Source organism: Thermobia domestica, chromosome 11, assembly GCF_964235325.1.
Source record: "Thermobia domestica chromosome 11, izTheDome1.hap1.1, whole genome shotgun sequence".
NCBI classification, from domain to species: domain Eukaryota; kingdom Metazoa; phylum Arthropoda; class Insecta; order Zygentoma; family Lepismatidae; genus Thermobia; species Thermobia domestica.
In genome coordinates, this window is record NC_137464.1 from 124152884 (window position 1) to 124177239 (window position 24356).

Here is a 24356-nt window from a genome sequence, read left to right on the forward strand (position 1 = left end):
CACTACTAGGCTATATAGGATGTAGATCTACAAACCACAGTACCTGCCACAGGAAATCGAAATCAGCTCCTGCAAGGGCAGCAAAGTTCTAAGCAGTTAGCCACAAGAATCCCATCAATATATGTTTGGTCTTGTCAACAACATATCTCCGTCCTTTAATTCTTTCCGTAATGATTTAATAATAATAATAATAATAATAATAATAATAATAATAATAATAATAATAATAATAATAATGGAAGTCAAAAAGTCTCCAAATAATAATTGATTTAGCAAGTCTATTGGTTTCAATCATTGGTTGTCGAAGCTAAATGAAATTTTAACGTTGTACTTGCAGTAGATAGTAGCGAAGAGGCGGGAGATTATAGTGCCCTGCACTTTCCCCGCATCCCTCCTGTGCATGTGCTCCTCAACACCTTGTTACAATACCAATTTAAATAAATTTCAACAATCCGTTTATTTTATTCATTTTAATGAAATTTTTAATGTTTGAATATTCAAACTATTACGGACGAAAATTCAAAATGAATTTCTTTCATTATGCGCCAACGCATAATGTAATACTCAAACTCATCATTCTCTGTAACTTTATTTCAAACAACAAGAAAAGATCGTGAATTTGTAGCAATTCAAGTCTTTCTTCACAGCATATGTAAAATGAAAATTCATTAAAATTTATAAAACGAAATAAAGGTATGCATAAAGTAAGAGTTATCATTATTTCCTATTGTGTTGAAAACTTCCTCCATCGGAGAAGGGTGGAAAACCTGCGACTAGGGGAGGTGACGGAAAGGTCAAGTGTGCATGTTTCGTCTGATCAGCTTTTTTTATGTACACTTCTGTTCAGAATTTCTGTCGCATGTCTTTAGAAATTACATAAATGAGAATAACTCTCTTTTATGATCAAAATCCCAAATGTGTTCTTGAAAATATGCAGAAGAAGAAAAAATATTCCCAAAAAATATTTCAATAAAAAATTAAGAAATAAGCAAGTTATAATTAAAAAAAAAAGAAATCTCCGAAACTTTGATCGCCAAATTCTAAGTTCCATTTTCGTAAACGTGGCACACGCGTAGTGAAATTTGCAAAGAGAGAGGGAATTTTATGTTCTATTAGAAATATAACTTAAATCTCTCATAATGTTATTTACCATACATGCAGCACAGCTCTAACAATCATATGTATTAAAGATTTTACACATAAACAAAAGGACTAAATAGAAATAAGACACAAAACATATGAAGCGATCAGGCATTTTGTCTCAGTGGTTTCCTTATACAGGGTGCGGCACGTAAAACCGGCCCGTAAAGTGAACACATAAAATGAAATGTAATGTATTGAATATGATTAACTACAACACATAAATGAAATGAAATGTATTGAATATGACTACTCACCTTCACAGCAGCCTTCACAGCAGGTGCTGAAAGTGTCCTCCGCCCACTTCAACACACATGTGAGCACGATTGAGGAGATTCATATATACCCTTGTCAGTTCTTGTGTTGTAATGCTATTGGTGACATTCTGGATCCTGGTCTTGAGTTCTTCAGTTGTGTGTAGATTTGTTTCGTATACTCTTCCCTTTAACAGTCCCCATAAGTAAAAGTCACACGTGGACAAGTCTGGTGACCGAGGAGGCCACAAGCCTTTGCTGATTGTCCTCTCTGGTGTAAACATCTCATGCACAAGGGACAATGATGCAGCTGATGTGTGTCATGTTGCACCGTCCTGCTGAAAGTAACATAACTGACGCTCCTCTTCGGTCAAGTGTGTATAAAACTCCTCCAGGATTCCCATATACACGTCACTGTTCACTGTCGTCTCAAAGAATATGGGCCCAATAACGCGTGTGGCGGAAATGGCATACCAAACACTAATCTTCTCATCATGCAAGGGTACCTGGTGGATTGCATGTGGATTTTCTGTCGACCAATACCGGTTGTTTTGGGAATTTACGTACCCAGACAGGTGGAACCACGCTTCGTCACTCATGATGAGCATTAGTGGATCTAAGAAACCACTGGCAACATTGCTCAACAGTCATGAACAGAAATTCACCCTCTTCTGCAGGTTAGGCTCCTTCAGTTCTTGCACAACACTTATCCGGTACGGTTTTAACTCCAGTCCCCTTAAAACACGTCTGCAACTTCTCTCACTCGCATGAACCTGTTGACTCAATCTCCTGGTTGACATTCGAGGACTTCTTGTCATTATCTACTCCACCTGCACCTTTAATTCAGGTGTGCTGATAGATGGTCGTCTGTTCCTGGGAGCATTTTGAACTGATCCTGTACGCCGCCATTTTTCAATCAATTTCTGAATGGTGCTTTTTGCTGGCACAGAACGTCCTGGAAATTTCTCCCGAAACAAATTCTTTGTTTTCACAAAAGATCCAGTGAGAATGAACCCTTCAACAATGGCAACACGCTCGGGTATCGAATACGGCATTATCACACACTGACACTCACCCGACTTAACACAACGAGGCCTTTTTCTCAACTGGTTTCGACAAGTTTCACTGAATGCGGCTGCACGTGACTGCTGCAGGTCACGTAAGTCGACCCGACCTCGACACGCCATCTCTTGGTAGGAAGGTAGATTATTCAAGTCTTGCCAAAAACACAATATACCAGAATATTACGACGGGCCGGTTTTACGTGCCGCACCCTGTATATTTCTACCAAGTGTATTGACGTTTAGTAGTTTTCGCAGAGTAGTTAGTTAAGTGTTCGTTTAATGTTCAACTTTTTCCCACGATCGTCAGTTCAAATCCCATATCCTACAATAACTTTTCTTTATTTTTAAGAAAAGCTTAATTTTGTTAATTCGTTAAACAATAACGTTTTGTTATAATAATGTATCTTAGTATTATTCTCTTCATTCAAGTTTTCTTTTAAAATATTTCCAAATAATTCAGAATTATGTTTTTAAAAAGTGTTGCAATGATCAAGAATTTTATAAAAATCGTGGGTCTTCTAGAGTTCATCCGTTTCCTCCATTTTTCCATTCCATTATTATCACGCATCTCATTCTCACCGCCTCGCATGTCTCAGAGTATAATCGTGGGACATTAAACCTAAAATAAAATAAAATTATATAGTTAGATAACTATAATATTTTCTTATTATATAAACATGAACTCTAAAAGTTGTTTACCTCATTATCACAGGAAAATGGAAGAACCCTGAAATGAACATACTTATCACTTGGCTCCAGCATGGATATTAGACTTGCAAACTATGATATGCTTAAATATCGAAAATCTCCGTCCATCTGTCGACACTTGTCAGAACAAAAAATATTAAGATATCCGTAACGATTTAGCATACACCTATTCATTGATATGTTCCGTAACACTACCATAACTCGACCTAGAATATATATCAGTAGCTCCATATCTTTAAGATCATAAATCACCTACATTATCCTATACAACAGCCAACATTCTACCAAGATAAACTGTTACAGAAACTCTTTGATCCATTTTTATACTTTTATTTTGATAAGTACAACACAGCCAATATTTAACATCAACAAACAAACGAAGAACAGAAAACAAATTGGGTTCCGTTCCTTAACCTTGTCTTGCATTGCATGTGCTTAATTCTTAGCACTTTCAGCCTCTAACCATATAACATTCTCCTCCTCTCTCTTTTTATAGATCTAGATACATATGTATTACACAGATGAATAACGTTCAGGCTGCCTTCGTTCTCGAGTAGAACGTCTTAATACTGGTTGTGAGGTTTCTTCTTGAAACTCATTTTCAGGCTTGTTATTTGGAATTTTTTCGTCGTTTAGAATAATCCACCAATTATCAAAAGCGTGTTGATTTTGAGTTTCTCTATCTGATATCTTCGTGGGAGGTATATGTCTGAAGCTTCTGTTAAGAATGGTGGATTTCCTCTCGTCCGCTATTGGTTTTTTAATTGTCTTTGGCACATCATCGGAAGCTTCCAGTTGACAATTCGTAAATCTTATTTGATGTCTATGAACTTTTCTAATTCTGTTCTGTACTGTTTCCTCATACATACATCGTCCCAAACAACGATTAATCATACCACGCAAATATTTAGAAAAGTGGTGTGGTAGATTTAACACACATACAGCTTGACCTTCTTTGAAATGTGTTATCACAATATTGTGGTAATGAATGTTCCACCGAGTCCCTGTGAGAAGATTTGTTACTAATATTATACTTATGTCTTTGCTAGAAGGTAAACATTAGACCAGCTGGCGAGTTCTTTAATTTGCTTGATCGTGTAAATCGTACACCATACAATATTTAATCGATCAATTGATTAACTTGTCGATTAGCGCATGTCTAGGAACCCAACTCCAATAGTTTCCTTTTTATTAGACCTTTGACTAGTTGAACAGCTTTTTCCGCCAATCTATTGCTTTGTGGATGCCATGGGGGCCGTGCATTATTTTTACTCCTCTGTTCTTCGAATATTCTGTAAATTGTTAAGTAGCAAAGGGTGGCCCAATATCTGAAACTATCACATGCGGCCAGCCAAATCTTGCGAAACAAATATTCAACTTTTCGATAGTTTCTCAAGCAGATGTTTGGCAAATTTGCCAAATCTCAATCCACTTGAAAAAAGCATCCACTAATAGAAGAAAGTCCTGCTATTTTGAAGAAGTCGATATGTATTCGTTGCCATTGTTAGCTCGGAGTTTTCCATGCACAATAACGATTTTGTGGAACTCGATTATGCATCTCTTGACACGGAGTGCATTGTTGCAACAGTTTTACAATATCCTTTTCCATGGTTGGCCACCAATAGTTAGCTCGGGCTTCAGCCTTAGTCCTATTCAAGCATAAATGTTGGCCATGGAGCATAGTTAAAATCCTTTTCCGTAATGTGCTTGGAATGACTAACTCGTTTTCCCCCAAAAGACAGTTTTATTCAATATGTAATTCACGTCGTCGACTACTGTACACTTGCAATTCACTTCTCATGTCAACATTCTCCAGTTGTTTAGGCCATCCACATACTATCCAGTTCATGATTTGTGATATCACTCTATCATTAGCTGTTTAACTCATAATTGTCTCATATAAGGGAGGTTCCATGCTAAGAGTATCTAGGTATTCCTGAGCAATTTGCCAATCACCTACTTGTTCCTCTACTGGCAAACGTGATAAACAACCTGCAACTTCCACATGTTTGCAATAGGAAATTTTGTAATCATAGTTTAGCAACATTAGAACCCATCTCTGTAATCTAAGAGAGGCTAAGGTAGGAATACTAGTTTTCTCATCGAAGATTAGTTTTGCAAGCAAGGAATCCGTGTATATCTCAAATGGACGTCCAAAGAGATATTTACGAAACTTCCGTAAGGCAAAAATGATAGCTAGGGTTTCTTCCTCAAACTGACTATAATTTTTTCTGCGTCCTTTAATGTAAACCTTCTGAAATATATGCGGACTGCACGTTAGCCGAGAAGGTAATGGTTGAGACTGATAAAGTCCCCATGGCGTTGTGACTGTTAGCAAAGGTTTGGATCGCTCTTCAACTAGAATTTGCCATTCTTACATCCAGAACAGTAAACACCGCCATGCCTTGTAATTGACTAAAAATATCTTCCGGTGTAGGAAGTGGGTATACCATTTTTCCAAGAACCTTGTTTAGTGTCACCCTATAATCCACACACAAGCGTAATTCACCGTTTTTCTTCCGCACGACAACCAAAGGTGTAGCCCAAACAGAACAAGATACCGGTTTCCATATTTCCTGTGCAACTGATTTATCTACATCCCGTTTTACTTGATCCACTATACTATATGATATTTGATATTGCTTCCTAAAAACTGGAATAGCATCCGCTCTGACAGGAATGTGACAGGAAGTATATCTTGTTATAGACTTATTAACTTCCTCTGAAAATACTCTAGGATATTTTTGCTTCAAAACCTGGCTTATATTTGATTTACCAACACTATTAGTAATTCGACGCTCCAACAATTCATTACCATGAAATATTTGTCTCCACGCTGGAAACAGAACATCTATTCAGGGACGGCCAATTATAGCATGTGATAAAATTTATTGTCTATCAGTACCATCTTCAACCATCCGGCAAATGATTGGAACTCAATCCAAACCTTTATTTCACCCAGAATATTTAAAGGCGTATCTTCGGCTGCTCACAAAACAGTGTTTTTGTTATCAATAGAACAATTATGGAAATATTGATAATATAATTTAATTGACAGGACTGTAGCTGCTGCTTCTGTATCCAGTTCAAAAGAAATGTATGAAATATTACATAACAAATTGAGCCAGCATATTTCATTTCTCGGAACTAACTGTAAATATACCAATTTAGTTAAATTAAATAAGTGATCATTATTACTGCGTGGTCTCACTAAAACTCGTCGCCAATTGTAACGATTTACCATTCACCTTTTCATTGATATGTTCCGTAACTCTACCATAACACGACCTAGAATCCATGTCAGTAGCTCTATATCTCTAAGATCATAAATCACCCCATTATTCTATACGACAGCCCACATATTCTACCAAGATAAACTGCTACAAAAACTCTCTCATCCATTTCTATACTTTTATTTTGATAAGTACAACACAGCCAATATTCAACATCAACAAGACAAAATAACATAAAATAAATTCGGTTCATTTTCTTTTCCTTCTCTCGCATTGCATGTGCCTAATTCTTAGCTCTTTCAGCCTCTAATCCAGAGGTGCAAATAACCACTCGCGCGGGGCGATTGGTTCATCCATGCGGGCGAGTACTTAATATCATACCAAAGGTAAGCAAATGATTTCTATTGTGGGATGTGGGCTAGTAGCTTTTTTCTTGGGCTAGTAAAATTTTGTTGCTTAATTGCATCCCTGCTCTAATCATACAATATCGAGAAGCGATATTTTTTATAACTGATTCAGCGTTTTAAGGATAGGTTCCACCTATTCCGTCAACTTCTATTCAAACCAAAACTACTAGAAATAAAGAGTTTTTAGTTACATTGTTGATCATTATGGAACAAAAACGGTAATAGAAGCAACAAACGGGTTTTCGATTTAATGTTTCAAGTAAAAGGGTCGTCTCATCCTTATTACTCTACTAAAACCGGAAGTAGTAAAATATACTAGTACTTCCGATTTAGATATTGCTCTCCGGTTCAGATATTACTAACCATAGAGCAAAAATGCTAAGAGACATCGAGAATCGGTCTTTCGGAATCAATGAAACTTCCCAACAAAACAACAATTATTATTTCAACTTTTATACCTATATGCCAACCGGAAGTTTCGGAAATCTATGTCACAACACTGATCACAATATGAAAACATACGTCAAAATATATCTTAGAACCCACTTAACATAGAGAGATCAAACTCTATATGTGAGCAAGTTGATATTAGTCCCAGCACCTTCGAAAATTTTGAATTTGAGGAGAATAAAAATATCAAATTCTACATTATTTTAAATTCCCATTTTTTATTTATAAAATGTCCAAATTGACAAAGTAGTTAAACCGTTTAAAATTAATTTGTGATTTAAGCCGACTTTGGATTTTCTAATTTAACTTTGATTTATAAGCGTATCCTAAGGGGAGGAAGAGTGCTCAAATATACAGGTATGAGTAAGATTATTGATGCGTCTCTTCAATCTAACGTTGTTTAAAAATATCTACATTTCCTATATATGTTCGAAAGTTTGGATGATTTCCACTGCAGGAAAGGTTAGTGAAAACATGTTTGTAATGTTTATATTAAATATTATTTTAAAATAAAGAAATTAGAAGCAAAAAACTTTAATTTGGCCGATATTTCGAAAATTATCGATTGAATTGAAAAGGGTATTTTTCTAGACTGAGGAAGATTCTATAGTTCAAGGTAGGGCGGAGACCTCTACGCCGCTGACTGTGAACATTGTGAATTCATATCCACAAATAAAACATTTAATCAAATGTTTCTAACATTTCTTATCTCTTCAGACTCCATATAAATAAAGCAAATAATAGAAATTATCTATCAAAAGGGACGAATTGGAACACGATAATAATGAAAATCATGTCTTCTAGTAGAACAGATATGTAGTGTGTAAGAAATCGGTAACAGGAGCTGCAAAAATTAACATATAATATCAAGGTGAAGATGCCTAGGATGTAAAAATCATGACTTTTTTTGACTCTTATAAATAATCGTACCAACTTCTTTTTTTACCTAGAGTATATTCCGTCTGTTTTAACGCATCATGATCAAGAGTGTCTTTTAGATTCGTTCACAATGGACGCTGCCAAACAGTCCATACGATTATGCAAGCTTGGAAAATCCACACGCATTGATTCTTTACAGTTAGAGCCTTGTGTTACATTCATGGTTATTTTAGCTCCCTTGTTTGCCGTCCTTTTTAATGAATACCGCAGACATCTTGTTTTAGGACAATATCTCAGAATGGGCGTTACTGTTTTAGTTTTCAAATATTTATTAGCAGCTAGTGTTACCAGTTTTCGACCTATAAGTCTCTTGTGCACGGTGTTTCACGATCAGAGCGAAAACATAACTTGAAAATATGTTAAGTCCTTACCAATATGATCTTTGACACAATGACCCTATTTATAAGATCTTATCAAATCTCGGAGCCGCGGTGGCTCAGTTCTAGAGCATCCACTTCTGTTGCATGGGGTCCCTGGTTCGATCCCAGCTCGCGCTAAGTGAATTTCTCTGGTGGGCTAACGCGTGGGATTTCTCGGAGATCTTCCGTTTCCTCCTACTTTCTACATTCCACCATTTCATTCATTTCTCATCATCACCGTCTCCTTTATGCTAGCTGGCATAAACCTGGAACCTAAAACTCAAAGATTTCATTTCTTATCAAATCTCAGAGATTTTATTTCTTTTCATGAGTCTGTAGCAATTTTATCCACGAGTTATTCCAAGGTCTTTGACAAAATTAATCACAATTATCTCTTCCAAGTTTTAACTAAATACGAAATTGGTCATATTTTGATTTCTCTTATCAAAGGGGTAGGCCTATATTCGAAACGAATTACAACGTTGAAGCTAAATAGTGGTTTAAGTGTTCCCATCTCGGTTTATAATGGTATTCTACAAGGGGACATAATGTTTAGTATTTTATTCAGTTTATTTTTAGCACCACTTGTACAGTATATGTGACACATTGCCTACTCCCTGGTGTTTCTGTTAATAATAATAGTCTAGCAGTACAATCATACATAGAAGATACTATTACACAATGAAAAAGATCTGGAATGTATACAGCACTACTAACCCTGTATAAAAACACCTCTGGCGTGCAACTTAATAAAGCAAAAACAAAAATATTATGTATACATGAAAAATATCAGTCCGCTGAACTCGCGTTTATATGTGTCTTTGGGCGAGCAATGTATATGTAGCCTCAAGGTCAATCGAGTGATAATTCTGTTTTAGTCGTGTTAGTATTGTTTGGAACAGTTTCACCGTATTTGTTTTGTTTCCCAAACGTCATTCATATGGGTGACAAACAGCAATAAATTACTCCTATTTTATTTTCATTTATTAGTATCTTCTTGCAACAGTTACACTGTATGAGGCGGGTCAGAACATATGCAATGTTACTTTGGGGTTCGTAGGGAAAAAGACTCTTACTTTCCTCTTCGCAGGAATTGACAGAGAGGTAACTTAAGAATATACTGTATATCATGACGGGTTGATGCATAGTCATTACAAAATGAATAGCTTTTAAGTAGAATACATTTCACTAGAGATTCTGCTATTCTGATGATGAACACTCGATGTTCCTAAGTAATAAGGTAAATTCAAAGAACAAAAATAAATGTATTTGGAAAAAACACAAATCAATATAAAAAAGAAAGAAATAACAATTAAAACACGAAAGCATCATTTACTCGTTAGGAAATTTCATTGTGTATTAATACAGTTCACATTCAATCAAAGTATTGATAGCAACGACAATAAATTACTCGTATTATGAAATGACTTTCCACGACAAAGTAAAAGAACTGTCCAATACTTCACGGTTTAGGTGAACTGTTAGTAGGTAGGCAGAATAGTGGATGGGTTTAAGACATAGTGCCTATAGTCTCACGGACGTAGGCTCGAGTCCCGTTCAAGTACAAATTTTCGTTTTCTTTATTTGATGCAGCAGTTTTCTACGCCTTACAAAATGTTTATCGACAATCGCAAAACCAGCTGAAGTATCGGAGGTAACATAATTTGTAGGTGGAACGCCATATATGGTTGTTTCATGATACCAGTCTTGAACCAAAGGAGTCTTTGAAAATAACACTTTCCATTGCTTGATATGAACGTCTGTAATACATTCGAATCAAGCAGTATGTGGACAATTTCTCCTATTCTTTTTAAAAATAGTTTATTTTCTTTACGCTGGTTGGAACTTCATATTGAAGATTAGAAATATATTTGTTAATTTCTTCATATAAACTATATATATAATTTCATAGCTTTCGCTGCTGGCGCTCATCGAATTAGAAGGAAATACTCCCGTCTCCACCTTAGACGCAAAATTTCTAAAATTGTCAGTGAATAACTAAATTCAAAGTGTTCGAAATGCGATATGTGTCAGAAATTCGCTACTTATTATTTTAATTAAACGTTTCCGATGGTTACTTACATTCACAGGTTGCCTAGGACAAAGTTACCTAATGTAATAGTGTGACCTCAAGACCAGATTGTAGGCTGCTTCGGGTGTTGTTACATCTGACTTGCATAAAATTTCTACCCAACCACTTCCATCTAACCATTTGCCTATAAGACGCAGGAAGGCTTGTTCGATGTGTAACTCTCCCAGCATCAGAATTTGATTATCTTCGCCATATAACTGTGCTAATTCCATTGAATTCGTTTCCCCAAGGCAAATAGTGGTTGATCCATTACAAGAACCGGAACCTGTCCTTCGTTGAGTTTGTCTGCAAGATCTCGTACAACATTCATTCCGTGCCGTCCCGTATCATAGCAACAGAGTCTTCCTTAAACAACGGAAGCAGGAGCATATACTTTTCATTCCTGTAGAGTTCAGTTTTCGAGGCATGGTGTACAGACCAACTCCAAGTAGTGTCAATTTTAAGCATGCTTCAAGTCAACACTTCTTCTTTTTTTCTTCTGCGAAATATCCACTTCGTGGAACAACTTTTTCTACAAACTGCGGGTTCTGTTGAGGTAAAACTGGTTTCTTATTAGTGATATAAGCAGGAGGTACTAGAGCATAATTATTAGGGAGAGCAGGAGAAGTTCTCATTTTTATATTTACATTATCCAGTGAGACATTGTCACGTCGAATGCTAGGGTTATCCTTAGAATGATGCTGGAAAATAGAAATGCTCGTACCGTGAATCATTTGATGTTGTGTTAGAAGGATTGTAGTCGGTTCTTCGATTTAAATTTCTTGTAGTGAAGTGCTTTCGCTTTCAATACTAAAAAATGAGTTTGTTCAGGAAACACCGGGTTCGATCTCCAGTCAGTCTATGTATTATCCAATGACGTTTTCAATCACGAACCATCAAGAAATCATACAAAGTAAAAGAAATCTTAATTACCGGTACATTAGATAATAATAATCTGTATTATATACAGTGATAAAACTTACCTGAATAACCATTCTATTAGAACTGGAATAGCCAGGAACAGCCTTACTTGTCACTTCTTTGTACTGATCAAATGCAGTTTCAACACACTCACTATCGTCAACTAAGTTAATCTGACTCCAGCCGTAGATGTGAATCCACTCATCGAAACAAAACAATAACTAATCAACGACTTCTTGATAAAACAAAAATTGCGAAGGTGCCTCAAACTTCACCGTGTGTGTGATTCCGAACTATTCCCCTCGAAACATCACACGGGATTTACGTCTTTGTTACTTTCAACAGAAATACTTCGAGAATAGTACTGTTATTACTTCACGTTTTCTAAACACTCATTTCTATCCGATTCTTTTGATGTATTTCGAAACATAATTTGGGGTTCATTTTTTCCCATACTTGCTCTGTGGGGCAGAAGGATAAAGGAGACGAAAACGTTTATTATTACTTTGTCGTACTTGTTTATAAATCTAGATACTTCAATCAACATTTCCAAAAAGACTTATCTTTATGGATCATAATTAATGGCCGCCATATCGGATTCATATAACCGGGCTGGGTCAGGCTACTTTGTGCTTCTGGTGAAAGTGGGACTTATGAAGACACCAGTGGTAGAGCGTTCACCTCTGGTGCTAGGGGTCTCGGGTTCAAACCCTGCTCCCGCCAAGTGAACTTTGTGGTGGACAAACACCGTGTGCGTGGGTTTTCTCGGGGTTCTCCCGTTTCCTCCCACTTTCTTCATTCCACCATTTCATTCATTATTCATCATCACCATCTCCTTTAGCCTAACCGGCATAACCGTGGGACGTAAAACTGAAAGATTTCATTTCATTATGAAGAACACATCACAAGAGAAGGGTTTGTTTCGTACAATGCAGCATGCAGTAGTGATGTTTTATTACGGTAAATGAACTCTCGTTCGAAATTTGGGAAAATCAATCGCCTCAATATGAATCTTTAAATTGTTGTAACTTCGTTGTTTATTACCAATCTGAATGAACAGTACACCAAACGAAAGATAATTTACACTCTTTAAAAAGTTATACGACATCTTTTTCGATAATCCCAGCCGTTTACTTGTTATTTTAAAAAATATGAATAAACTTCATCATAATAAATGCACAGTTTCAAATTAAATAATTTCTGTAGGTGTTAATTTCAGTGTTAGGTAAAACTCGTTGACGTAACAGACAGAAGGCACTGTTGGGATTGCTTCGGTGCTATCAAACAGCACGTCAGGAAACTTTCAGTTCTTCCAAGCTTCTGGCCCGAGCAAAGCAATTCACCAGCCACGAGGAAGGGCGCTAAGGTACAAAAGTTGACTATTGACGTAAAAATACATAATACTCTTTACAAAACAACTAGTTTACTTTTAAATGTGATTTCTTTTAAGTTCTTCTTCACATTTAATGTGCTTTTTCTCTTCTTTTTTCTTCTTTTTAGAAAAAACAAAGTTCTTTATTTTTATAATAATTTCACATAAAATAGTCCATTCCACACCAATAGCAAAACGTCTCTTCAATCCAATAAAACTTCATGGTTGTAGAGTACAAACAGCAGGATCCACCGAAAGTCCAGATACAAAAATAAAAATTCATAGAAATTATTGTGGTGACAAGTCCATGTTGTCAGGTCACTACCACTACTACTACTACTACTACTACTACTACTACTACTACTAATAATAATAATAATAATAATAATAATAATAATAATAATAATAATAATAATAATAATAATAATAACTTAGTATACTTTGTGAGGCTCCTCCATGCTACATGGGAAGGAAAAATGGGGCCCTCCAAGGGAGGATCCTGCCGGGGCTCTATACCTCCCAGTCCAAGACTGAGTAGTGCTATTTACAAAGTTTTCTTTTCTAAAGGTGTTCAACTAGAACTAAAGTAAATAAATAAATAAATAGATCTAAATAAATACTACAAAGATATGCTCAGAAATACAATGAATCATGGTCTTTCTCGCATGCAAAGGAACACACAATTATGATTAAAGTTTTACAAGATTAAGCACCTCTACCATTCAGTATTTTCCATAAAATGGTGCAAAATCGGAAATTTAATCAAAATGTTGAAACTTCTAAATGTATTTTATTCATATGATTGTCTACAACGTTAATGAATTATATTTGCAAACAATAATACAACAATTATGAAAATCATAGTAATGTAATAACAATAGTCATGAAGTATTTTTTTTTTTTCTGTTATTAATTTCGAAGTGTGAGTTTAGCGTTCAAATTGGAGTTGTTGTTTAAAATGTTGATAAAAATGACACGACAAAATTGGTAAGTACATACTTCAGAGTTTAAGTAATGACCATTTTAGGCATTTATTCCAAAGTTGGACGTCAGCTTTCGCAACGTTTCTTCGCTGTCACCTCCTTTCCATATTTTCTTTGTTATTAGGTTCATTAATCCGTGCTCTTCACAAACTTTTAAAAGATTTTGCTCGTTATCAACGTATTGCTTCAAAAATGTTGAAACTGTTAGCTCACACCCCTTGTACAGCCGCCATGTTGACAACATAAATGCTCGTTACTTTCCCACAATGCAACTATTCGGTTACTTTGTGCCAAGTAGTTCCCTCCGCTCGTCGTATAGTCCCATGTTTATAACCGCTTATATATATATATATATATATATATATATATATATATATATATATATATAAAACAGATTTTTCGAGATCTTATACATTATCAAGCACACAAACGATCAAATTACCTATATCTTCTCGGTAAATTTTCAAAATTTTGCTGGAAACGGACGTCCAACTTTGGAACTTAACCCCAATTTTAACTTGCAGAAAGGGGACGTAATGATTTGCTGCTGAACGGGGGAAGAGGTGTAAAATTTCCAGATTTCGCTTTGGGCGCGATATGTGTTTTCAAATTACGAAATACACAAGTAAGGGTAATACCGCATAGAAATATCCAACTATCTCCAGTTCAGGCACGACCTAAAAATTTCCAATAAGTGTTGGTACCGACACTACAGTAGCTCTATACAAAGAAAAGAGTGTAGAATTTGTTCTGATTATTTGTAATTTCAGTAACTATTACGGGAGATTATGTTTATATTTAGCCAAAAACTAGACATTTAGGCATCCCGTTTGAGAATCAGAAAAAACGAGACAATGATTCAAAACAAGGGACTATTCTGGCTAAAACAGGACATCTGTTCACGTATAAATGTAATGTAAATTATCTTCAGATCGCGAGGATGTTAACTACGAGAGTCAGTGCAGTTGTAACACCATGTAGATGAACATTTCGTACGGAGAAAATAGGACTATTTTAATATGGATTGAAGTATAATTTTATATTACTGTTTGATGTGTACATAATTTCATTTTGGTGGTTTTAAAATACTGAAACTACTGTTTTGACACTTTCAACTTTGTTACAAGCATTATGTCTAATTCTCGATTAACAATTCAATTCTACTACATTTTATCAAGTAATAAATAGTATTATTTTGCTCTATCCTCATAATTGTACATGCTCTCCTGCAACCGATGAAAGTGCAATGACTTATATCCCCTTCACAATCCATAATTCTACTTAATTCCATAGAGTACACAAGGAAAATTTTTGCATCAAAGCATATCAGAAACAAAATTCTAATACTCTTCTATCATTCTCTAACACTGGATTATAACTCAAAACAAAATTAGTATATTGTCATTATCAATCTAATAAAATGCAATTAAGTTTCTAACATCTTACGATTATGCTTCACGGTCTGAAAGAGACAGGTGAGGGATGCATAATTAATGTCAGAATGAGAAAGTGGGAATAAAGGAGGGAATCCCGAGAAAATCCACGCAGACATTGCTCATGGTAAGCTTACGAGGAACGGACATGTGCGTGTCATCCGGACTTCCGAATCAAATCTAGTCCATTCGACAAATATAACAAAGATATGTTCACACACAAAAAATTAGGTGCCATGGACAACCGAGTAAGCCCCTGGGGCCCATTAACCCTGTTAGTGTAAACAAAATTATAGACTCGCAGTGAAAGAGCTATTGCATCAACACTGTTCTCTGGAAAGTCATGGTTTATAGTCCGTTCTCTTCAGCATGAAACGAGCTTTCCAGCACTGCTATGTATTGGCGCCCATAACATACCTGAACAGGGAAAATCGGAAGAATGTCGGAAAAATTCCCTCCAAACATCCCTCCCATCAATTTTCGTCTCCTCTGGAGAAGCTCCGGGTAAAAGCACACAATCCAAATGTATTTCGAAAATACTATAGGGGATAGGAAATGGGTGTAGTTTCGTTTTGATAGACAGATAGGTATGAGGCAAAATGTTGTATACCAAAGTCCCCCTCTGAAGAATTTGATGTCTCCCTTATGTTTTGAACTTCCCCATATTAATTTTCTCGAATGTGCACTTTACCTTCCCGGTAAAATGTCCTTTAATTCGCACACTGACTCCTACCTGCTCCGTGGCGCTTCAAACGACGCACAACTTCACAATAGGTCTATTTTGGAAGCCATTTTTCCGACTTATCCACAATTTCCTCTTCCACATGTCACGGAACAATATGCGTGATAACTAGTGAAACACTTGCTTCGTTCTACAGAGAATGTGGTACAAATCTTGATATCAGGATAAATAGTACTGCGTTCATATTTTTTATATTATGTACTCTTTATAGGTCAGGTCATAGGTTCGGTTTGGTACATACAGAGCGTATTGCTATATAACCTTTCCGCTCATATCTGTTCACTCTATCAAAACTAAACTTGGTACACATATTTCCTATTCCCTATTCCCTATAGTATTTTTTAAGATACATTTGGATTTATGTTTTTGAGCGGACCACTCCAGAGGGGGGGGGGAACAAAGTTGATGGGAGGGATTTTTGGAGGGAATTTCCCGATTTTCTCCCAATTTTCCCTGTTCAGATACGTTATGAGAACGCCAATGCACAGTACTCCTGGACAGTGGCGTAACTAAATGCTTGGGGGCCACCCCGCAGACAGCGTGTAGTGGGGCCCCTTCTCTACGTCCCACTTCACGAGTTGGGGGCCCCCTGATGGCTTGGTTCCCCCGCAATGCGGAGCCTGCAGGGCCCTTATTTATGCCCCTGCTCCTATTAAGCTTGTTTTATGCTGAAGAGAATGAACTATAAACCATGATTTGCCAATGAACAGTGTTGATGCAATACAGTGACGGTTTCTCTTAACGTTTGCATGTTTGTACAAACCTCCATCCAATATTTTCAATTTTTGTTTGTGCTAAATCATTTTTTGTTGTATTGTCAACATCATCCTCTCTCAAACAAGTGCATTTAAAACGGAGCTTTCTAATAGCTTTCTTCTTGAGAGTTTAACAAACTCCCTAGCTGGGCCACAGCGGGGGTTGCGAGGTGTGAGGATACGGGGATCCTTATAGTATCTTATAAGGATTTGTATGCTTGCAGATCTTTCGCAAGCAAGTCTACCAACAAAAACAACTTCTCCAAAACAAAACGCTTTGGAAGTGGAAATTCTCCACCAACTTTCTCACTGCAATACTGGTTGACACAGTTCTCGCCTGAAGGGGAATTGTCCGTTCCTCCAAGTCGTACACAGAGGGGGAAGGGGGGAATCTTGCGCCTTGCCTAAATGCAACATTGCCAAGTGGTCATAACTATAGGGGTGTTCGATAAGGCTGATGACCTATCGAACTTCGGGAGTGAAAATTTATCGAGTTGTCATCGGTTACTCGAAACCGTTCGAGTATTTGAAATTATCGAAGTTTCAGGTATTATCGAAATTTCGAGTATTATCGAAGTTTCGGGTATTATCGAAAGTTCGAGTATTATCGAAAGTACGAATATTATCGAAATTTCGGGTATTATAGAAAGTACGAATATGATGAAAGTTTCTTGCAGCTAATGATTCCTTCTTGCAGCCAAACTAGTCAGACAACTTTTATCATCTGATAAGTTATTGTGAAGTTTTATTTGTGAGGAGTAAGGAAAGCGTGCAGAAAGGGATTGCTTTTTCGACACACACCCACACACACATATACATAGGAAGTTCAATTTCTTCCTTAATTCTAACTCTTGTTTGTTGTTTGCTGTCCACCCATAGTTAGCCTATCAGTGTTGCCAGAGATACGGTCTTACAAATACGGTAATTTGCTCTTCGTACGATATAGTATACGGTCCAACACCTCAACCATATTAATCATGTGCGGTGTTCACACATTGCCGCAATCAGATATGATGATATTTTGGGCGCAAACTCCCCCTTTTGCCTTTCAGTAAACTAAATGTTAATCAAATCAGTGGTGATTTCAGGGGGTTGCCCAGGAGGGACATTCCTCCACAAATATTTCTGATCGTGTTCACCGTGGCTTACCAGTATTTTTGGTACTTTCACCCTCCGTGTATTCAAAATCTCCCGGGGTAGGATTACCATAATTTCTGGACACCAATGTCGGACATTTTTTTTTTTTTTTTTTTTTTAGAATGATGTGTGTTTATTGAGAAGTTAAAAAAAGTCTAACCTTAAGTTCCAAAAATGATTATGCTCATTTTCTTTACTTAAAATATAGTTTTTATATTATTGTCTTAATTATTTTCTAAATTATTTCTCTGAGTAAAGTATTCTTCCTAAGAACACCGTATCACTATAGATGTTTTCATAAATATTAGCACAAGACAGATTTGCAAGTCATCCACTTGACCAAACACAGCGAAATTTCCCGGCCTTCCATTTTCCCTAAAATTTTAGACATTAGTTAATTCCAGACCATTTTCCGGAAACAGGCTTGAATCCCGGATGTATGGTAAGCCTACCCCGGGGAAACTTTGAAATCATCACTGAGTTTAATGAAGATGGAAAACGGAAATAAATCTATTACCTCGGCAGTGAATATATAAAGTGTATGCTCTAAACAGTCGGTCTGTTCAATTTTAAACCAAAACAAACATGTCAGGATGCAGTTTATTTTTTAAATTTAACTTCCACGTTTATACCTCGAGGCTAAGGAAAATGGTGATGGTGTTAATGAAAGAAATATTGGAATGAAGAAAGCGGGGAGAAACAGGAGAACCTCGAGAAAAAATACGTGTTGAAAATTTGATTATAACTGAAATTTCGGGTATACTCAAAAACTTCGAATACTAATAAAATTTATCGTATTATCGAAACTTTGGGTATTATCGAAATTTCGAGCATTATCAAAACTTTCAACATATACTGACATTTCGGCTATTGACGAACCATTACGGAACTTCATTAGTCGAGTATTTAGAAGTTTTCAAATGTCAACAAATTTTGTCAACCATGATTTGTTTTTGATGTAGTTTTAGATCCGTCTCTTATGTGCGAGGCTAATGGCGCCAAAAGAAATATATGTGACTGACTAACATTCCAATCAAGGATTCCTAGCTTTGGCGTACAGCAAGCTAACGCGCTTTGTTAGCAAGGTTGCCATGAAATCTTAAGTGCCGATAACAATGCGGAAATTAAGAATAATTATGTCAGGTATGAAAGAAAAACGTGCTTATTAATGCTTGATATTTTACTTGTAATTTGAAAGATTTAGAATTTATCAATATCGCCCCATAGGAGAGGAGATGGATACTACTAGATGTTAAAATGGCTTTCCAAAAAATTGGGATTCCAACCTTATAGCTGTCGGGCAGTCCACTCAGACCCATTTTTTTCTCCTTTTTAGCCCACCCTATAAGAAGGGACGGGCTAAAATAACGGCTCGCTCCGTGTATGTGTGTCTGTGCCATGCAAATGGCACCAGATAGAGCAATACGCTTTTGCAAGCACTAACATTGTAAGTTAGTGCCACAGACAACAGAACCGGCACGGTAAAAGTTGTCAGTCGCACAATTTCATTACAACATGGTGGCCAAAAGAAAATGGAGGCAACTGGAAAATGACGACGAAGTATAATCACGCTAATATTCTAAACTGGTGAACCGAATCGAGTGATTCTTTGCACGAGTCACCTACGGGTTACAAGCTTATAATAATTTCATGGGGGTGGGCTTCGGTGGGTGCCAAAAGGAATGTTCGAAAACGGCAAAAATGAAAGTTCTTCTGCGAATCATCTTATCAGAGAGGGAAATGGGTCCGACTGCGGTACGTGGTCATAGGCATTTCAAGATGGCGGCAAAACAAATTTTGATCATAGAAAGGTGCGCTAAAAATAGAAAGGCGGTCTCAAGGCCCGATTTCTAATCGTTACGTATTACTGCAGTACCTAATCATAGGCATTTCAAAATGGCAGCAGAAAAGAAAATGGAGGGCAACAAGATGGTGGTAAAAGAAAAGAGGCGAACACGGGCGGAAGTGCGGGTCTTCCTCGTTTTTCATTCACATGCAGCAAGTATTTGACGGAAAGAGATCTTTAGTAATGTAATGTAATTCAGTTTTCTATTACAATTTCAGCATTCGCTTTTCTTGATTGTAGTTAAAATTTAATTGGGTTGTATAACTTTAAACTATTCTAAAACATATCAATAATTTGATGTAAAATCTCCATACTTCACATAATCTATATAGTACCATGAGTTTACTATCAAGAAAGGAAAAAGGCTGAAAAATACTACTGAAACGTATTAAATCAGATCCAAACATGTCAGTAAAAGATTATAGTGGTAATAGTAATAAAAGAAGACGTAATATTAACGGTGAGAAAATAGTAATATTAATAATAGTCATAACATCACGAATACGCCCAAAGTAAGAACAAATACTCGAATTCAAGGGAGTTCTCCTTGCCGTAAGGCAACCAAAAAACAATAGGTGTATGATGAAAGCAAAGAGGAACATTTTAAAGTAAGTTCCATCAAAATTGTACAATTTGTTCGAAAGTTATAGTCGGACATCACATACAAACAGACAGCGCGATCTATAGGGAGCTTCGCACCCAAAATTCCCAAAGTTTGTTTCAATGATATTCGAAGTTCAGATATTACACGAAATTTATACAATCTCAAATACTCCAAGGGTTTCAAGTACCGGATAATAAATTCCCAAAACCGAAGTTCGATAAGTCTTCAGCCTTATCGAACTTCCTTACCTCTACCTATATTAGAAGCTGTCCTCCATCCAGAATTTTAAGTTAAATCCTCGAAAACCGAACCGGTTTTGGGAAAAAAACAAACCGGTTTTGGAGAAAACCGAAATGTCGGTTTTTCGGGTTTCGGTTCTGCCGTGTCGTGACAAAACGCTGTAACTTTGGCGAAGAAGTTTTGCGAAAATGAGCCTTAAAGTTTTCATCCGAAAATGTGATCTGTATCGTGTAGAACCAGTGTATCTTGACTTTGGAAACACGTGGTTACATGTAATGTTACGTAAATGCATGTTGTGTGATTAAATTTGGTGAAAATTGATTGGTTGACCATTATTGCCTAGTTACACTGGTTCTACACGAAACAGATCACATTTTCGGATGAAAACTTTAAGGCTCATTTTCGCAAAACTTCTTCGCCAAAGTTACAGCGTTTTGTCACGACACGGCAGGGTTTTTATAGAAACCGGTTTTCGGTTTTTATAGAAACCTGTTTTCGGTTTTTATAAAAACCGGTTTAGCCCATCCCTAATTTTGACCTGAAAAATAGCGCTCTATTGTCCGTGGGCGCCATATTTAGATCACCCGACATAATCATTTTCACTGAGCACACTACTGAATTTTCAGAATTTTCAAAATAGAAAACATTGTGTCTGTATAAAACCGTGTTTATTGTAAAATAAACAACATTCATGTACAGTTACAAAAATTCATGATAATTCTTACATTGAGACGCATTTGTTAAGGAAATTTGCTTTGCAGTGAACGAATAAATAACGGCCAAGTAATGTCACCCTTTGTCTGGTAACACATCGTTTTAGCAACATCTATTCGTCTTCGTACAGACCTTTATCACTAGTTGTCAGTTTATTATAGTGAACGGTTGTGTGTGTACTATACGCAGTGGCGTATTTAAGGGAGGCTTCCGGGCTTAGGCCCCCGGAAATTGTATTTGCTATATTAAAGTAAATGAAATATCTTGCAGAATTTTCACATTTCCAGAAATAAAGTTAGCTAACCCACCCCCCGAAATAAAATCATAAATACGCCACTGACTATGTGAATGTGTTGTATGTGATCGTGCTGCTTTCACTCGCGTGAATTACTAAATTAGTGTCAAGGACTATAAAATGCGGAAGGAAAACTGTGAACAAAGTGTTCAACCACGTGCTCAAGTTCTTATTTTGAGAGAAGAGATCTATTTTGTGCGAAAAGTTGTTTAGTGGTTGCAAATATCATTCGGAACAATGAATCGGACTGTTGAAAGACACCCACAAACTGGCGTAAATAATTCAGGGAAACAAACTGGTGGTTCATGAGTAACTACTCGTAAGAACAAGTTCATTAGAACTACAAGCAATCGGAATAGATGTTTAACCGTTCTGGAAGTAGCAACAAAATTACGAAAGAGCCATTCCCAATCGGTATAAGACAGGATGGTAAACCGAAGCCTGCAGATTTATGGTCTAATTGGTGTGGTTGCAGCAAAGAAACCACTCATTCAAGCAGAAAATATTGCTAAAAGGTACTATTGTGCCATAACATAAATACTGCACCGATGAACAATAGAAGAGGGTACTCTGCACCAACGAATCTAAATTTCAACTTTCCAGTTTCCAACGCCAGATATTTGAGCGTCGTTCTTCTCAGAAACGCTTCTATCCTGGTGTGTAAACCTATAGTAAAGCATGAAAAAGGTAGTATCACTGTGTGGATATGTTTTACAAGCAATCAAGTTCGTGATTTGGTTCAAATAAACAGAATAATGGAAAAACAGTTTCCATGAATACATGCCAATGAATGTTCTCAAAGCTGTTGGAGTCATATAGCTTCGCAAAATTTGGACAAATTGACCAAACAAATGCTTGGGAATTGTAAAGCTCTTATCAAAGGATCGGCACTTCCACGAACGCAAGCTTCCTCAATAAAATTGTCTCAATGGAAACAGGACATTGTATTTTCGTTTCCTTATGTGATCAATAATGTATATTTTGCAAAATAAGGTCACCAAACAGGAGTTTGTATGGAAACGGTGTATTTTGTTTTGAAAATTCTGAAAAAATCGGTAGTGTGCTCAGATTTTTTACAATAACTGTATAAATAAGAGAGAGAAAGACAGAGAATTGGAAATAGTTTAAATTGCCATTTTACTCCGTGAAAACTTAAGAATTGCATAGGGGACTTAATACTAATTTCTTTGCTGACTTTGGACAATTCTGTTCCAAATTACCAGTACTGGCGCTAATGTTGGGAAGTAGGCTGAATATTTAATCTCCGATCGTAGTTTTCAATGCTTCCTCTCTCTGTATCTATCTATCTATATAGGGTTCTACGTAGTATTCATATATATAGCTATAGATAGATAGATAGGTGTGTATATATCATATATATATATATATATATATATAGAGAGAGAGAGAGAGAGAGAGAGAGAGAGAGATAAGAGAGAAGAATTATGAATTATGCAAAACCAATCAAAAATTGACAACCAGAGTGCCTCAGAAAGGGCAAGTTAGCATTTTTGCATATTCTTCCTCCGTCGAAACCGTCCCGATAAGCCTACATAACTAATTTACAAGATATCTTTTGATCTTGTGTCATACCTGTACTTTATCACACTGGTTCACAACCTTGTTTAACTGGCACCTCTTTTATAAACCCTACATACTTCACGCTCCCTTCCTCTGTCTCATTTTTGTCTTACCCCACCTGTTATTTCAGATACAGCATTGAATAATAATAATAATAATAATAATAATAATAATAATAATAATAATAATAATAATAATAATAATAATAATAATAATAATAATAATAATAATAATTATTATTATTATTATTATTATTATTATTATTATTATTATTATTATTATTATTATTATTATTATTATTATTATTATTATTATTATTATTATTATGGTAATAATAACTGTATTATCATTAATTTATATTTATTAAGATTCCATCCTTCATTTTGATTTTTCTTTAAAATATTCAATCACAGGAATAGTATATTTCATATACTGTCGATGAAACTCAAGATATTGACCAGACTTGGCACAATTTATGGACACCAACAAGTTCAATATGCATTAGAAATTTTATCACTTGAGGATCTTTGAGTTGCATCAAATGCGAAGTTTGAGGAGCCATCCAATTTTTATCTGAATTTAGTGAAATGAAGAAAATTCATCCGATCTTGACCAAACTTGACATATTGTTAGTTGTTAATAAGCTTTGTATACACTCAAGCATTGTATGAAATACATATGATGTATAGACCTTTACTTTCCGAGCTATTGGTCATTGAACTCAATGAAATTAAGAAATTTCACTGAAATGCAATTAATGGAACTCATTCGATTTTGACCAGAACTGGAATGATGATAGAACTTTACGAGCTTATTATACACATAAAAGAATATGATGTGTAGGCGTTTGGTTCCTCAGTTACTGGCTATTAGAGCTGAGGTTGGACCAGGCCCGTATCCAGGGGGACCGCCCCCCTAAATTTTTGCTGGCTCCCTAAAATTTTCACGGTAGGCTTGCAAATGAACTATAATAATATGGTTGGATCGGCCATCCCCTAACTTCAGCCGCCCTCCCCCCTACATTTTGGACTGGCTACGGGCCTGGATTGGATATAGTGAAATAATGCACTCCAGCATATCGCATGCTAACGATGAAGCTCATCCGATA

At 36.2% G+C, this 24356-nt stretch overlaps 1 protein-coding gene across 1 annotated transcript in view; it reads left to right on the top strand.

The window, feature by feature from the left end:
* The first annotated feature begins 13799 nt into the window (after window positions 1-13799).
* The window catches only part of LOC145663658 (uncharacterized), a 14208-nt gene continuing 3651 nt past the window's right edge, over window positions 13800-24356 (top strand). Inside the window, exon 1 of the mRNA XM_081729759.1 lies at window positions 13800-13905. The gene's annotated coding sequence lies outside the window, so the exon portion shown is untranslated. The remainder of the gene's footprint in view (window positions 13906-24356) is intronic.